A 13,685-nucleotide genomic window follows, 5' to 3' on the forward strand; every position below is an offset into this window, starting at 1 on the left:
AGGAGTCGCAGTGTCGAAGACGGCCCATTTCCTCTCTTTCTCACACCCCATTCCCGTTGCAACACAACAACAGCGCGTTTTCCTTCATTTCTAATTTTACTGAAGGATTTATCGACTTGCATCATCAACCGTTTATTTCCACATCTTTCGCGTGACCAGTTAAGCATTTTGCTTCTTTTTTCAATATTTCTTTTGGAACATCTGCAACATTTTCGAGAGTCCGATGCACCCCAGCATATTCCTCCACGTGCATTACATCTCCACCTTACGAAGCATTAGTCAAGTCTGATATTCGCATCCTGAATTCTTAAGCGCAAGTACGCCGATAAAGCAGATGATTGGTGTGTGCTCAGAGCAATCAGCATCTTTCTCACTTATTAATGAGGGGGAAATGATTCGTCTGAACTTCTCTAAAGTTACCCTCTGCTTTCTCTTTATATTGCAGTGAATTTAATTGCGATTGTGATCCTGTCCCGTGGAAAATGTGGACTCTCTAGGTGTGTCACTCGCTACCTGGTGGGAATGGCTGCGGCAGATCTCACTGTCGTTGTCATTGTAGTTATTGGGCAGGATATCAATAATCTCTACATGTACGCCAGATTCTTGCTGGTCACTCCGGTTTGCGCTCTGACGCTTGTGCTTACAGTTGCAAGCTTGGATTTCTCCGTTTGGCTCACAGTGGCTTTCACATTCGATCGTTTCGTTGCGATCTGCTGTCAAAGTTTTCGGAAAAGATACTGTACAGAGAGAGTAGCGACCATCGTCACAGTAATAGTAGCGTTTGTGGGCCTTGCGAGGTGCATCCCGTTTTACTTTGTAGTGGAGCCTCATGTAATAATTAATAAAGTACCGTGGCGTTGCATCTTCATACCTGAATACTTCACTTCTGCAGTGTGGAAGGCCTACGAATTGCTTGACAGCATCACCACACCGATACTACCAATTTGTTGAATCCTTCTGTGTAACGGTTTAACAGCGAGACACATTATAGCGGCAAATAGAGACCGCAAGGGACTCCGGAGTAACAGTGAAAATCAAAAAGATCTAGAAGTGGAGAACCGGAGAAAGTCTATTATCCTGTTGTTTGCTCTGTCAGGTAATTTCATTTTACTGTGGATGCCCCACATAATACAGTCTATGAATTGGCAAGCGGTGAATTATTCCTTCACAGACAAATATCTGAATACTCCGATTTTCATCTTTGAAACATGTGCTATTATGCTAACGTCTCTCAGTACCTGCACCAACACTTGCATCTATGGGCTGACGCAGAGGAAGTTCAGAGAGGAGCTGAGCAATGGAGTGAAATATGTGTTGACATTAAATGGGTTGCTATGTAAATAACAGAAATAATATCCGACTAGAACATGGTGGAAATTGCAAATAAATATCCCAAAGACTTCATTAATTTCGTCAGCATTCCATAAATCTAGTAATGTATATTGAGAGGATTCGCAGTATTGAAGGAAAAAAAACACTCTAAGCAAATGGAATAAATTGTTTCATTGTTGTAACTTTGCCACCCCAACAACATTAGTCACGGGGTTGGTTATGAATAAGAGTTTTTCATGCTGGTAACATTAACGCCCGCAGTTGCAACACGATATGTCTTATTCTCTAATTCTACGATTCATTGAACGTCGTCATTAAAATGTGCTTTTTAAGAATTCATTTTATAATAATGAGGATAGAGATTGCTATCAAATTCCTAATAATCATTATTCTCTGTGAATTCGCCCCCACTGGAGTGGCCGGTTGCTTTGCTGCATTGTTTTATGTTCAATGTGCTACGTTCAGGACTGAGCACAGTACTGTAAGTGTGATCTCTCACAATTGTTGTGTAGACCTGCAGCGTTACGTCACGGGAAATGGACTGGCTCTGGAGATAGTGCCGAGGAATTGATTGTGGAGATGACGGGGTTAACCCTATGAATCTCCTGGGAGTAAACTGACTGCAATCCAGAAGAAAGAGAGGGGATCGGTCGGAAATGTAACAAATGAACCTGTTGACTCCTCTGTAGTTGAGGCTACTTCAGTAAATACGCAGTCAGTGGCCGGGTGGTCAGGTACAGGAGTGGAAGCCCGTGCGGCCTTTTGCCGCTGCAGCCCAGCCACTTTTGGTTGGACGTGCTGTGCGTTCAGAGATGCTCTTCCGCACGCCGCTGTGGCAACGTGCGTTTATTTGATTCACTGATGTGAGTGAAAATCCCAGAAGATTAGTCGCTTGAGAAATTCTCAAATCATTCCGTCTGGCAGCAATAACTATCCCATGCTCAACGTCAGTTCAATCACATTTCTTCCCTTGTCTGACGTTTGGTCCCAACAGGAACATCTTGATCATGTCTGCATAACTGTAATGTGTTAAGGTGCTGCCGGATGATTGACTGATTCGATATTTGCATTAATGAACAGGTATACAGGTGTACCAAAGGCTGTGTGCATTTTAGACACGGGCAGATTTCTGCATAGCGGGGAATTGAAGACTTCAGGGTGAAAGGCAGGTAACGTCACTGTGGCCGCTGGCAGGACATTGGAGAAATGACAGACTTTGTCACGGCGAGCGGGGACAACGACTCAACGCAGGAGCGGGGTAATGGCAGATTCCTCTGTAGAGACAGAAACCAGAGGTCAGACAAGGGAATAAAAGCAGACAGCGGAGGCAGGACTAAGCGGCAGCGCGAGGAAAGGAATTCTCCCAAATACAAGGATCCCGCTGCAGCGCAATTAATCAATGCAGAGACCCCTTTAAATAATCGAGGTACCTGGGAAACCGGTTCAAATGTTCAAAAAAGGTTCAAAGGTTCGTTGGGAACTGGGTGGGTGGAAGCAGAGCGAGGCGGAAGTGTTGGGGAGTGTGTGGTGAGTCCTCACTCTCTCCAGACGAGGGGAACCAGACAATCGTTCCCCATGTAGTTTCCTTTCAATGCGATCAACAGCGGGTCTCCACAAAGCGGAACAAACATTTCAAGTTGGAAGTACTTGTGTCAGTGTGTGATATCGACCTCTGGAGCAGAGAGGGAAGGAGAGTCGGTGAGAGATGGGCATTCCTTCGTCGGTCCTCACCATTTCTACCACCCCTACTCGACTTCCCATATCCTCTACCCGCCTCCACAAACCTCCCCATCTCGGTCACCCTCATCCTCCCCTACGCCACACCGTCTCCGAGAACTCTCTCCTTCCCCTAAACAGTTCCCACTCTCCGTCATCTCCTCCCCTCCTGGCACGCCTTCGTGCGTTCATCACTCTCTCGCTCCCCTGAACCCCTCTCCAGTTTCCTCGTTTCTGCGCTGAAATAAGACAACAGTGATGACTGCCTTGTGGCTGTGGACGCTCGTACACTGTAGCTGTTTGCACGATATTTTTCTCTCTGCAAATTTGGTGTATGATTGTCTTTTTTTCTTTGCTTTGCAGAGAGTTTGATATTGTGCCCGAATGCCTGAACTATGGCCAGTTAGAAGATGAGGTGTTGTTCCTCCAAGTTATTTGAAGTTGTGACAGAGTTTGTATCAGACATCACCATGGAGTCCAAAATTATCTCAGCTGAAGTGTTGTCCTTGACCAACTGGCTATGCTTTGCAAACTTTTAACAGGCTGGAAAGGTGAAGGATTTGTGTACGCGAATCTCAAGTCCGTTAGTTCCGCTGTATCTGTCAGTTCACCAGCGCTTGAATGCCGCCGATCCTTGAATGTGCAGGCGGAGATGCTGGAGAAGACAGCGCCCCACTCGCTACCAGGAGAGCCCGATCACGTGCCCATGTCCGTGATCTGATTGGATACATTACCATGACGTTGATAGCAGTGTGACGTCATGCACTGGCTCTCAGTTTGGAAGGGATTCAGTCGGCCATCGCAGATACACCAACAGCTTCGCACTGGGAAGCAGCCGTTCACCTGCTCCGTGTGTGCGAAGAGTCTCATTCAGTCAACCCACCTTGTGATGCTCCGGTGAGTTCACAATAAATAGAGGCCACATTTCTGTCCGGAGTGAGCAAAGAGTTTTACTCAATCAGCCCAACTGCTGCAACACCAGCAACTTCACATCAGGGAGGAAGATCAAATCAGCTCTGTGTTAAATGTTTAACCATCACGGTGACTGAAGGCAGCTGCAGGTTCATGAGGGACTGTTACTGTCAGATTCTGCAGTTCTTGCGGCTGCTTATCGCACCCAGGACTGAACCCTTGTCACTGAGCATTGGGGGAGTCCGTTCTGCAGTCTAGTCGTTAAACTAGACTGATGTTTAATATTGTGGATCTGAGAAAGATAGATCAGTTCTGTATTAATCTCGTGTTTCAGGTACATACTGTCTCTACCACACTCACAATGTTCCATATCAGTATTTTAAAATCACTTCAGCACTGAGCGGAAAGGCAAACACCTTCCATCTGGAGACTGTGAGCAGGCGCGGAGTGATTGTTGCGTCATCCGGAGGGCGGGGCTTCGGGAACAGACGCGTAGCTGCTGCCCGTCTGCGGTTCAATGGGAGGGGCGAACGGGATCACGTGACCTGTGGGGGGCAGAGACTCCAGCTACCCGCCACTCTGTGGAAAGAAACAAACTTGTGTTATGTACCAGCAGCAATAGACCACAAACTCAGTTTTAATGTAAACTACTGTCTTTATTAGTATATAGAAAATTAAGCAAACTACTCTTCGAAACAGTTAACACTGTTATGCGTTTGTGCCTCCCCCACTGTCAAGTTTAGGAACAAGTACTTAAAGTCTCTCTCTCTCTCTCTCTCTCTCTCTCTCTCTCTCTCTGCTCCAGCAGTCGGTGTAGTGACGTCATACTCCCGCCTCCTGCAGGCTCTCTTAATGTAACACCCACAGCAAAATGAAACCTGTCATCACGTAACACTTACCGCTCACATCTCCTCTCACCTTAAATGTATTAGACATTTCAACCCCCAGGAAAAATACATCGTCTCTCCGCTCTATCTATTCCTCTCATAATCTTATAAAGGTCTATCCAGTCTCACCCCAGCCTGCGCCGCTCTGGAGAAAACAACACAAGTTTGTCCAACCTCTCGTTATAGCTCTCTTAACCACCCGATCAATCTGTGCAGTCTCTTTCAGGGAGCTGTGAACTTGGATCCAATATCCCTCTGCTCATCGACACTGTTCAGGGTCTTGCATTTAACAGTATACTGTCTCTTTACATTTCACAGTGCACTGTCTCTCTACATTCGACCTACCGAGCTGCCAAGATGATCATCACTAATCAAATCTCACTGAGATTTCTCAGGTCCTGTTGAATTTATTGCCAAGTGCACAAGTACGGGCAAGTGCAGGTACAGAGAAACACTGACTTGTGGCAACATCACAGGCAAGTACATTCAGATAACACACGGAACACAGATTATACGATTCTCTGTCGGTAACAGCCTGTAAATTTGTTGTGTCATGATCAATATTGAAATGTGCATTTTGTGTCAATAACAGATTTGAAAATGTTGAATTTGGTCCTTGTCTCCATTCCTCCTGCAGTCCACAACCAGCTCCTCTGTTTTTGTCGCAAAGAGGGAGAGATTGTTTTCTTGACACAATTGTGTCGGAGTGATGACTTCTTCTCCGTTGGCTGCCTCATTATTATTTGAGATTAGGCCAATCAATGTGGTGTCGTCAGCAAATGTAATCATCAGATTGGAGCTGTGGGTGGGGACACAAGTCATGGGAATACAGAGAGTAGAGGAGGGGGCAAGGAGACAACCCTGTGGGGTATGACTGCTGAGGGTCAGAGAGACAGAGGTGAGGGAGCCCACTCTTACCACCTGCCGGCGATCTGACAGGATGTCCAGGATCCAGCTACACAAGGCAGGGTGAAGGCCGAGGTCTCTGAGCTTCTTGTCGAAACTTCACGCCCTCGTATGGCTACTGCTCTGCCCATGACTGCCAGGAACTGCAGAAAACTTTGGAGAGCAGAGAACATCAGAGAAACAAGTCTCCCCTCCATGGACTCTTCCTACACTTCCCCTGCCTCGGAAAAGCAGGCCGTGTACTCAAAGATCCTCACAACCCGGACATTCTTGCTGCAAACCCGCTCCCCCATCGGGGAAGAGATACAAAAGCCTTAAAGCGCGTACCACCAGGCTCAAGGACGGCTTCCTGTCTGCGGTTATAAGCCAAATGAATGGTCTCCAGTTCAATAAAATGGACTCAACCTCGCAATGTAACTCGACGTGACCCTGCACCATATGTCTATCTGCACTGCACTTTCTCTGCAGCCATAATGCTTTGTTACAGTTATTGTTTTGTCATATATCAGATCAATGTACTGTTGTAATGTATTGATCTGTGTGGATGGTACATCAGGCAAGATTTTCATTGTAGCTCAGTACGTGATTAGAAGAAACAAATTCCCCATTTTAATTGTGTGGAAATATTAGACAGACTGAGCTTCTTCTTTGCAACGTCAGTGGGAAACTTAACTGAACTGAGGAACACAAATAATGGAAAAGGTTTCAATCTCACATTACGATCTGTGGTAACTGGGATCAGGTGACCCGTGGTGGGTCTCCCATACTAATGATCAGAACCTGGTTTGATAGCACCGGCATATGTCATGAAATTCGTTGTTTCTGCGGCAGCAGTAGAACCTAATTCATAATAAGGATGTTAACAATTGTGAATTACAATAATATACATATTAAGTAGTTCAATTATATAAGTGGTGCAAAAAAATCTAATAAACTCTTTTAATTGTGTGGAAATTCTGGAGCAAAGCTTAACTAAGCTGTACACATTTATGAAAAGCTCAGAAAAATAGAAAACGCTAAATTCTCATGTGAATAGGTCATATACCCAAAAATATTGGCTGCACTTTGACAGGTCAAGACAGTGGAATAGACTATAAGACCATAAAATATTGGAGCAGAAGTAGGCCATTCGGTCCATCAAGTCTGCTCCACCATTCAATCATGGGCTGATCCAATTCTTCCTGTCATCCCCACTCCCCTGCCTTCACCCCATACTCTTTGATGTGCTGGCTAATCAAGAACCTATCTATCTTTGTCTTAAATACACCTAATGACTTGGCCTCCACAGCCGCTCATGGCAACAAATTCCACAAATATACCACCCTTTGCCAAAAGTAATTTCTCCGCATCGCTGTTCTAAATAGACGTCCTTAAATCCTGAAGTCGTGCCCTCTGGTCCTAGAATCCTATACAACGGGAAATAACTTTGCCATATCTAATCTGTTCAGGCCTCTTAATATTCAGAATGTTTCTATGAAATCCCTCCTCATTCTCCTAAATTTCAGGGAATACAGTCCAAGAACTGCCAGACTTCCCTCATATGGTCACCCTTTCATTCCTGGAATCATTCTCATGAACCTTCTCTGAACCCTCTCCAATGTCAGTATATTATTTATAACCTCGCTTAGTCATAGTAATAGTTATAGTCATAGTCATACTGTATTGATCCTGAAGGAAATTGGTTTTCGTTACAGTTGCACCATAAATAATTAAATAGTAATATGTAAATTATGCCAGGAAATAAGTCCAGGACCAGCCTATTGTCTCAGGGTTTCTGACCCTCCAAGGGAGGAGTTGTAAAGTTTGGTGGCCACAGGCAGGAATGACTTCCTATGACGCTCTGTGCTGCATCTCGGTAGAATGAGTCTCTGGCTGAATGTACTCCTGTGCCCACCCAGTACATTATGTAGTGGATGGGAGACATTGTCCAAGATGCCATGCAACTTGGACAGCATCCTCTTTTCAGACACCACCGTCAGAGGGGCGCTTAGCCTAGTGGTATGATCGAGGGGTGATATCTCGTGTCCAGCCAAGCCTTAGAACTCTCGTTTGGGTGGATGCTGTGCGATGTGTCCCCTGTTTCATATCAGTACCCCGTAATAACAAGCAGTACACAGTATGCGGTTAAACAATTAAGACTTTATAACTCTGACTTGAACTATGGGGTTAGCAGAGAACCAAAATATAAAATAAAAAGGTGCCACTATATCTTTATACAGTTCGTGCACCTCGTTGGAGCTCATGCAGTATCCTTGGTCCACCATTCGATCTCCTCTGAACTCTGCCAGGTGCTGAGTCCCCGCTCAGGGTTCGCTTCAATTGCCAGGTCACAACATCTCTTCGGGTGCGTCTTCTCTCTTCTTTCCCATGGCGCGTTCTGGCCAAATCCCACGCAAACAACAGCTTCAGATACACAAAAAAGAATAATATCTCTCCCATTGGATAGCAAATGAATACAAGTCCCGATATCACTAATTATAACCCAAACATGCTGCTACAGAGAACCCCTTACCTCAGCAGTTAACATGACAGAGGAGCCATTTTATTATAACACTACAGAAAGGCCATTTTATTAGTCTTAGCAAATAACATGAAAGAAGAAACCCCTTACACTTTTCTAAAATAAGGATTCCAATACTTCACACAATCGTCTGTGTGATCTCACGAGTCCCTTATAGAGCCTCACCATCACATCCCTGCTCTTATATTCTATACCTCTAGAAATAAATATGCCTTTTTCACCACCAACTCAACCTGGAAGTTAACCTTTAGGGTATCCTGCACAAGGAATCCCAAGTCCATTTGCATCTCTGCATTTTGAATTTTCTCCTCATATAAATAGTAGTCTGCCCATTAATTTCTTCCATCAAAATGCATGACCATACACTTTCCAACTTTGTATTTCATTCGCCACTTCTTTGTCCATTCTCCTAAACTATCTAAGTCTCTCTGCAGGCTCTCTGTTTCCTTAACACTACCCGCTCCTCCAGCTATCTTTGTATCATCGGCAAATTTAGCCACAAATCTATTAATTCCATAGTCCAAATCATTGACATGCATCGTAAAAAGCAGCGGTCCCGCCTATAGAACTTCACTGGTAACCGGCAGCCAGCCAGAAAAGGATCCCTTTATTCCCACTCTCTGTTTTCTGCCGACTAGCAATGCTCCACCCACGCTAGTAGCTTCCCTGTAATTCCACGGCCTCTTATCCTGCTAAGCAGCCTCATGTGCGGCACCTTGTCAAAGGATTTCTGAAAATCTAAGTACATTATATCTACTGCATCTTTTTGTCTACTCGGCTTGTAATTTTCTCGAAAAATTGCAGTAGATTTCTCAGGCAGGACTTCCCTTTCAGGAATCCATGCTGGCTTTGACATATCTTGTCATGTGTCTCAGGTACTCCATAATCTCATCCCGAGCAATCGATTCCAACAACTTCCCAACCACTGACGCCAAGCTAACAGGGCTATAGCTTCCTTTCTTCTGCCTCCCACCCTCCTTAAATTGCGGATAACATTTGCAATTTACCAGTCATCCGGTACAATGCCGGAGTCTATCGTGTCTTGAAAGATCATCACTAATGCCTCCACAATCTCCCCAGTTACTTCCTTCAGAACCCGAGGGTGCATTCCATCAGGTCCAGGAGATTGATACACACTCAGACCATTAAGCTTCCTGAGCATCCTCTAAGTCGTAATTTTCACTGCACAAACTTCACTTCCCTGACACTCTTGAATGACTGATATACTGCAGATGTCTTCCACTGTGAAGACTGATGCAAACAACTCATTCAGTTCCACTGCCATCTCTGCATCTCTCATTACAATATCTCCAGCGTCATTTTGTATTGGTCCTATATCTAACCTTGACTATTTTTTTTTACCCTTTCTATACTTAAAAAAGATTTCAGTATCTTCTTTGATATTATTCTTTGTTACCTCTCACAATTCTTCTTTTCCTTCCAAATGACCTTCCTAGATTTCTTCTGCAAGTTTTTAAAAGCTCTCCAATCCTCTATCTTCCCACTAGCTCTGGCTTCCTTGTATGCCATCTCTTTTGCTTTTACTTTGGCTCTGACTTCACTTGTCAGCCACGGTAGTGTCCTTCTTCGCTTTGAAAATTTCTTCTTATTTGGAAAAAAAATCTGACTTGCACTTCACTCATTTTTTGCAGAATCTCCAGCCATTGCTGCACTGTTGTTCTTCCTGCAAATGTCCCTTTCCAGTCAACTTCGTCCAGTTCCCCTCTCATGCCATTGTAATTTCCTTTATTCCACTGAAATACCGACACATTGGATTTTATTTTTCTAAATTTCAATGTGAACTCGATCATATTGTGATCACTGTTCCCCAAGTGTTCGTTGACCTTACGCTCTCATCACCTCCAGATCATTGTACAACACCCAATCCAACAGAGCCGATCTCCTGGTGGGTTCAACAGCAGGCAATGCTAAAAAACCATCCTTTAGACAGTCAAGAAATCCTCTCTCTTCAGGTCCAGAACTGAACTGGTTTTCCCAATCCACTTTCTTGTTAAAATCCCCAAAGATTATCATGACATTACTTTTCTGACACGCCTTTTCTATCTCTTGCCAAATTTGTAATCCACATCCCGGCTGCTGCTTAGGGGTCTGTGTTGGCAACGTTTCTTAGAAGTCGAATATTGAAAGGACTAGATAGAGAGGTCGTGGAGGGCGATAGAATCTGGTTATCACAATGCCATAAATACAATTTAAATATGCAGACGATAGGCTTTCGCCACGGCTTGAGATTCTAAATTGGAGAATGGCGCTTTATTCACAAAATCCTCACAGACCACAGTGACGGTATGCTGATTCCAGCAATGGAACCCGTCACTACCGTCAAATGCCAGGAGGGACATAATAATCAGAAAGTCTCTAGTCGCAGCCGTGTAAATAAAATGTGATCTTAGTTGGTGTGTGGCGTATGCTCAGAATGCGAAGGAGACAGACAAACTGAGCCAAGTAACAGATTGATGAAGGGGAGGAATGACCCATTTTGATATAGAGAGGGAAGCAGAGAGTTTGATATTGTGCCGATGCCAGAACAGAAGCCAGTTAGAAGATGAAGTCTTGTTCCTCAAAATTGTTTTGAGCTGTGACAGTGTTTTTATCACAAGAAACCATGGAGACTAAAATTATCTGAGTTGAAATGTTGTCCTTAACTCACTGACGTGTTTTGTAAACATTTAACAGTGTAGAAGGGTCAAAGGATTTGTGCATGGGAATCACAAACACAACAGCCCGTTAGTTCCGCTGTATCTGTCAGTTCACCAGCGCTTGAATGCCGCCGATCCTTGAATGTGGACGCGGAGATGCTGGAGAAGACAGCGCCCCACTCGCTACAAGGAGACCCCGATCACGTGTCCATGTCCGTGATCTGATTGGATACATTGCCATGACGTTGATAGCAGTGTGATGTCATTCACTGACTCACTTTGGAAGGGATTCAGTCGGACATCGCAGATCCATCCTCCCGCCACCCCACTAGGAATAGGATTCCCCCTGTCCTTACTTACCACCCCACCAGCCTCCGGGTCCAAAATATAATTCTCCTTAAGTTCCGCCACCTCCAACGGGATCCCTCCACTAAACACATCCTCCCCTTCCCCCTCTCTCTGCTTTCCGCAGGGATCGCTCCCTACGCGACTTCCTTCTCCATTCGTCCCCACATCCCTCCCCACCGATCTCCCTCCTGGCACTTATCCTTGTAAGCGGAACAAGTGTTACACATGCCCTTACACTTCCTCCCTCACTACCATTCAGGGCCCCAGACATTCCTTCCAGGTGAGGCGACACTTCACCTGTGAGTCGGCTGGGGTGATATACTGCGTCCAGTGCTCCCGATACAGCCTTCTATATATTGGCGAGACCCGACGCAGACTGGAACACCATTTCAATGAACACCTACCCACTGTCCCCCAGAGAAAGCAGGATCTCCCAATGGCCACACATTTTAATTCCATGTCCCATTCCCATTCTGATTTGTCTATCCACAATCTCCTCTACTGTCAAGAAGAAGCCACACTCAGGTTGGAGGAACAACACCTTTCATTCCGTCTGGGTAGCCTCCAACCTGATGGCATGATCATTGACTTCTCTAACTTCCGCTAATACCCCACCTCCCCTCCCTGCACCCCATCCGTTATTTATTTATTTAAATACTCACATTCTTTTTCTCTCTCTCCTTTTTCTCCCTCTGTTCCTCTAACTACACTCCTTCCCCATCCTCCTGGTTCCCCGCCCCCCCCCACCCGTCCCCCTTTCTTTCTCCCTGGGCCTCCTGTACCATGATCCTCTCATATCCCTTTTGCCAATCACCTGTCCAGCTCTTGGCTCCATCCCTCCCCCTCCTATCTTCTCCTAACATTTGTGATCTCCCCCTCCCCCTCCCACTTCCAAATCTCTTATTAGCTTTTCTTTCAGTTAGTCATGATGAAGGGTCTTGGCCTGAAACGTCGACTGTACCTCTTCCCAGAGATGTTACCTGGCCTGCTGCGTTCACCAGCAACTTTCATGTGTGTTGCTTGAAATTCCAGCATCTTCAGATTTCTTCATGTTTGCAGATACACCAACAGCTTCGCACTGGGAAGCGGCCATTCACCTGATCCGTGTGAACGAAGAGACTCATTCAGTTAACCTACCTTGTGATGCTCCGGTGAGTTCACTATAAGCAGAGACCACATTTCTGTCCGGAGTGAGCAAAGAGTTTTACTGAATCATCCCAGCTGCTGCAACACCAGCAACTTCACATCAGGGAGGAAGTTCAAATCAGCTCTGTGTCAAATGTTTAACCATCACGGTGACTGAAGGCAGCTGCAGGTTCATGAGGGACTGTTACTGTCAGATTCTGCAGTTCTTGCGGCTGCTCATCGCACCCAGGACTGAACCCTGGTCACTGAGCATTGGAGGAGTCCGTTCTGTCGCTGTTAGCCTTAAACTAGACGAGTGTTTAATATTCTGGATCTGTGAAAGATAAATCAGTTCTGTATCAAATCCCGTGTCTCAGGTACTTACTGTCTCTGCCACACTCACAATGTAAACTAGGGAGGCCACTCGGCCCATCTGGTCCCTGCCCATATTTCCGTTCCATATCAGTATATCAATATCTATCTCTGCCGTTCTCCTCTCACTCTCCCTGTGATGACAGGTTGTAACTAGTCACCACTCGGTGGGAGAAGAGATTTCCCTTGAATTTCATAGAATCATAGAAATCTACAGCACATTACAGACCCTTTGGCCCACAGCCTCGTGTCGACCATGTAACTTACTTTAGAAACTGTCTAGAATTACCCTACTGCATAGCCCTCTATTTTCCTAATCTCCATGTACCTATCTAAGAGTCTCTTAAAAAACCCTGTTGTATCCGCCTCTACCACCGTCGATGGCAGTGCATTCCACACACACACTACTCCTTATTTAAAAAAAAAACTTAGCTCTGACATCTCCTCTGTGCCTACTTTCAAGCAGCTTAAATATATGCCCCCCACCCCCCGTGTTAGCCGTTTCAGTCCTGGAAAAAGCCTCTGGCGATCCACACGACCAATGCCTCTCATCATCCTATACACCTGCATGAATCTCCTGCATGATTGTCTCCAGGCTGAATAAGACGATGAGCTCGCTGTGGTTTTGACGTTCTTCAAGGCTCTGGACGAAGTTGGTTAAACTCCTTCCCCGCTCTTTCTAACGTTTTGTGTCATTTTCACTAATTTCAAAGGACTGTGCTTCAGGCAGCTGGATTGTTGCAATGCGCCTCTCAAGCCTGACAGCAGACTAGCGAATGAATTTTCGATAGAGCGGAGTCAGAAAGAGTTGGCAGTATGATTCAGTGCTTTGGGGCTCCAGAGAATGATGGGGTCTAGAGTTTACGAGGAGGAGGAGAAATCAGACCAGCAGGATATGGCTACAAATTA

General features: G+C 45.3%; 1 long non-coding RNA gene across 1 annotated transcript; it reads left to right on the top strand.

Annotated features, from left to right (window-relative positions):
* The first annotated feature begins 3,844 nt into the window (after nt 1–3,844).
* On the top strand, nt 3,845–5,993 carry LOC140206831 (uncharacterized). The gene is made up of 3 exons (XR_011888404.1): nt 3,845–3,945; nt 5,166–5,323; nt 5,485–5,993. It is a non-coding gene; the product is annotated as an uncharacterized lncRNA (long non-coding RNA).
* Nucleotides 5,994–13,685: the final 7,692 nt, after the last annotated feature.

This window comes from Mobula birostris, chromosome 13 (assembly GCF_030028105.1).
Source record: "Mobula birostris isolate sMobBir1 chromosome 13, sMobBir1.hap1, whole genome shotgun sequence".
Lineage (NCBI taxonomy): Eukaryota > Metazoa > Chordata > Chondrichthyes > Myliobatiformes > Myliobatidae > Mobula > Mobula birostris.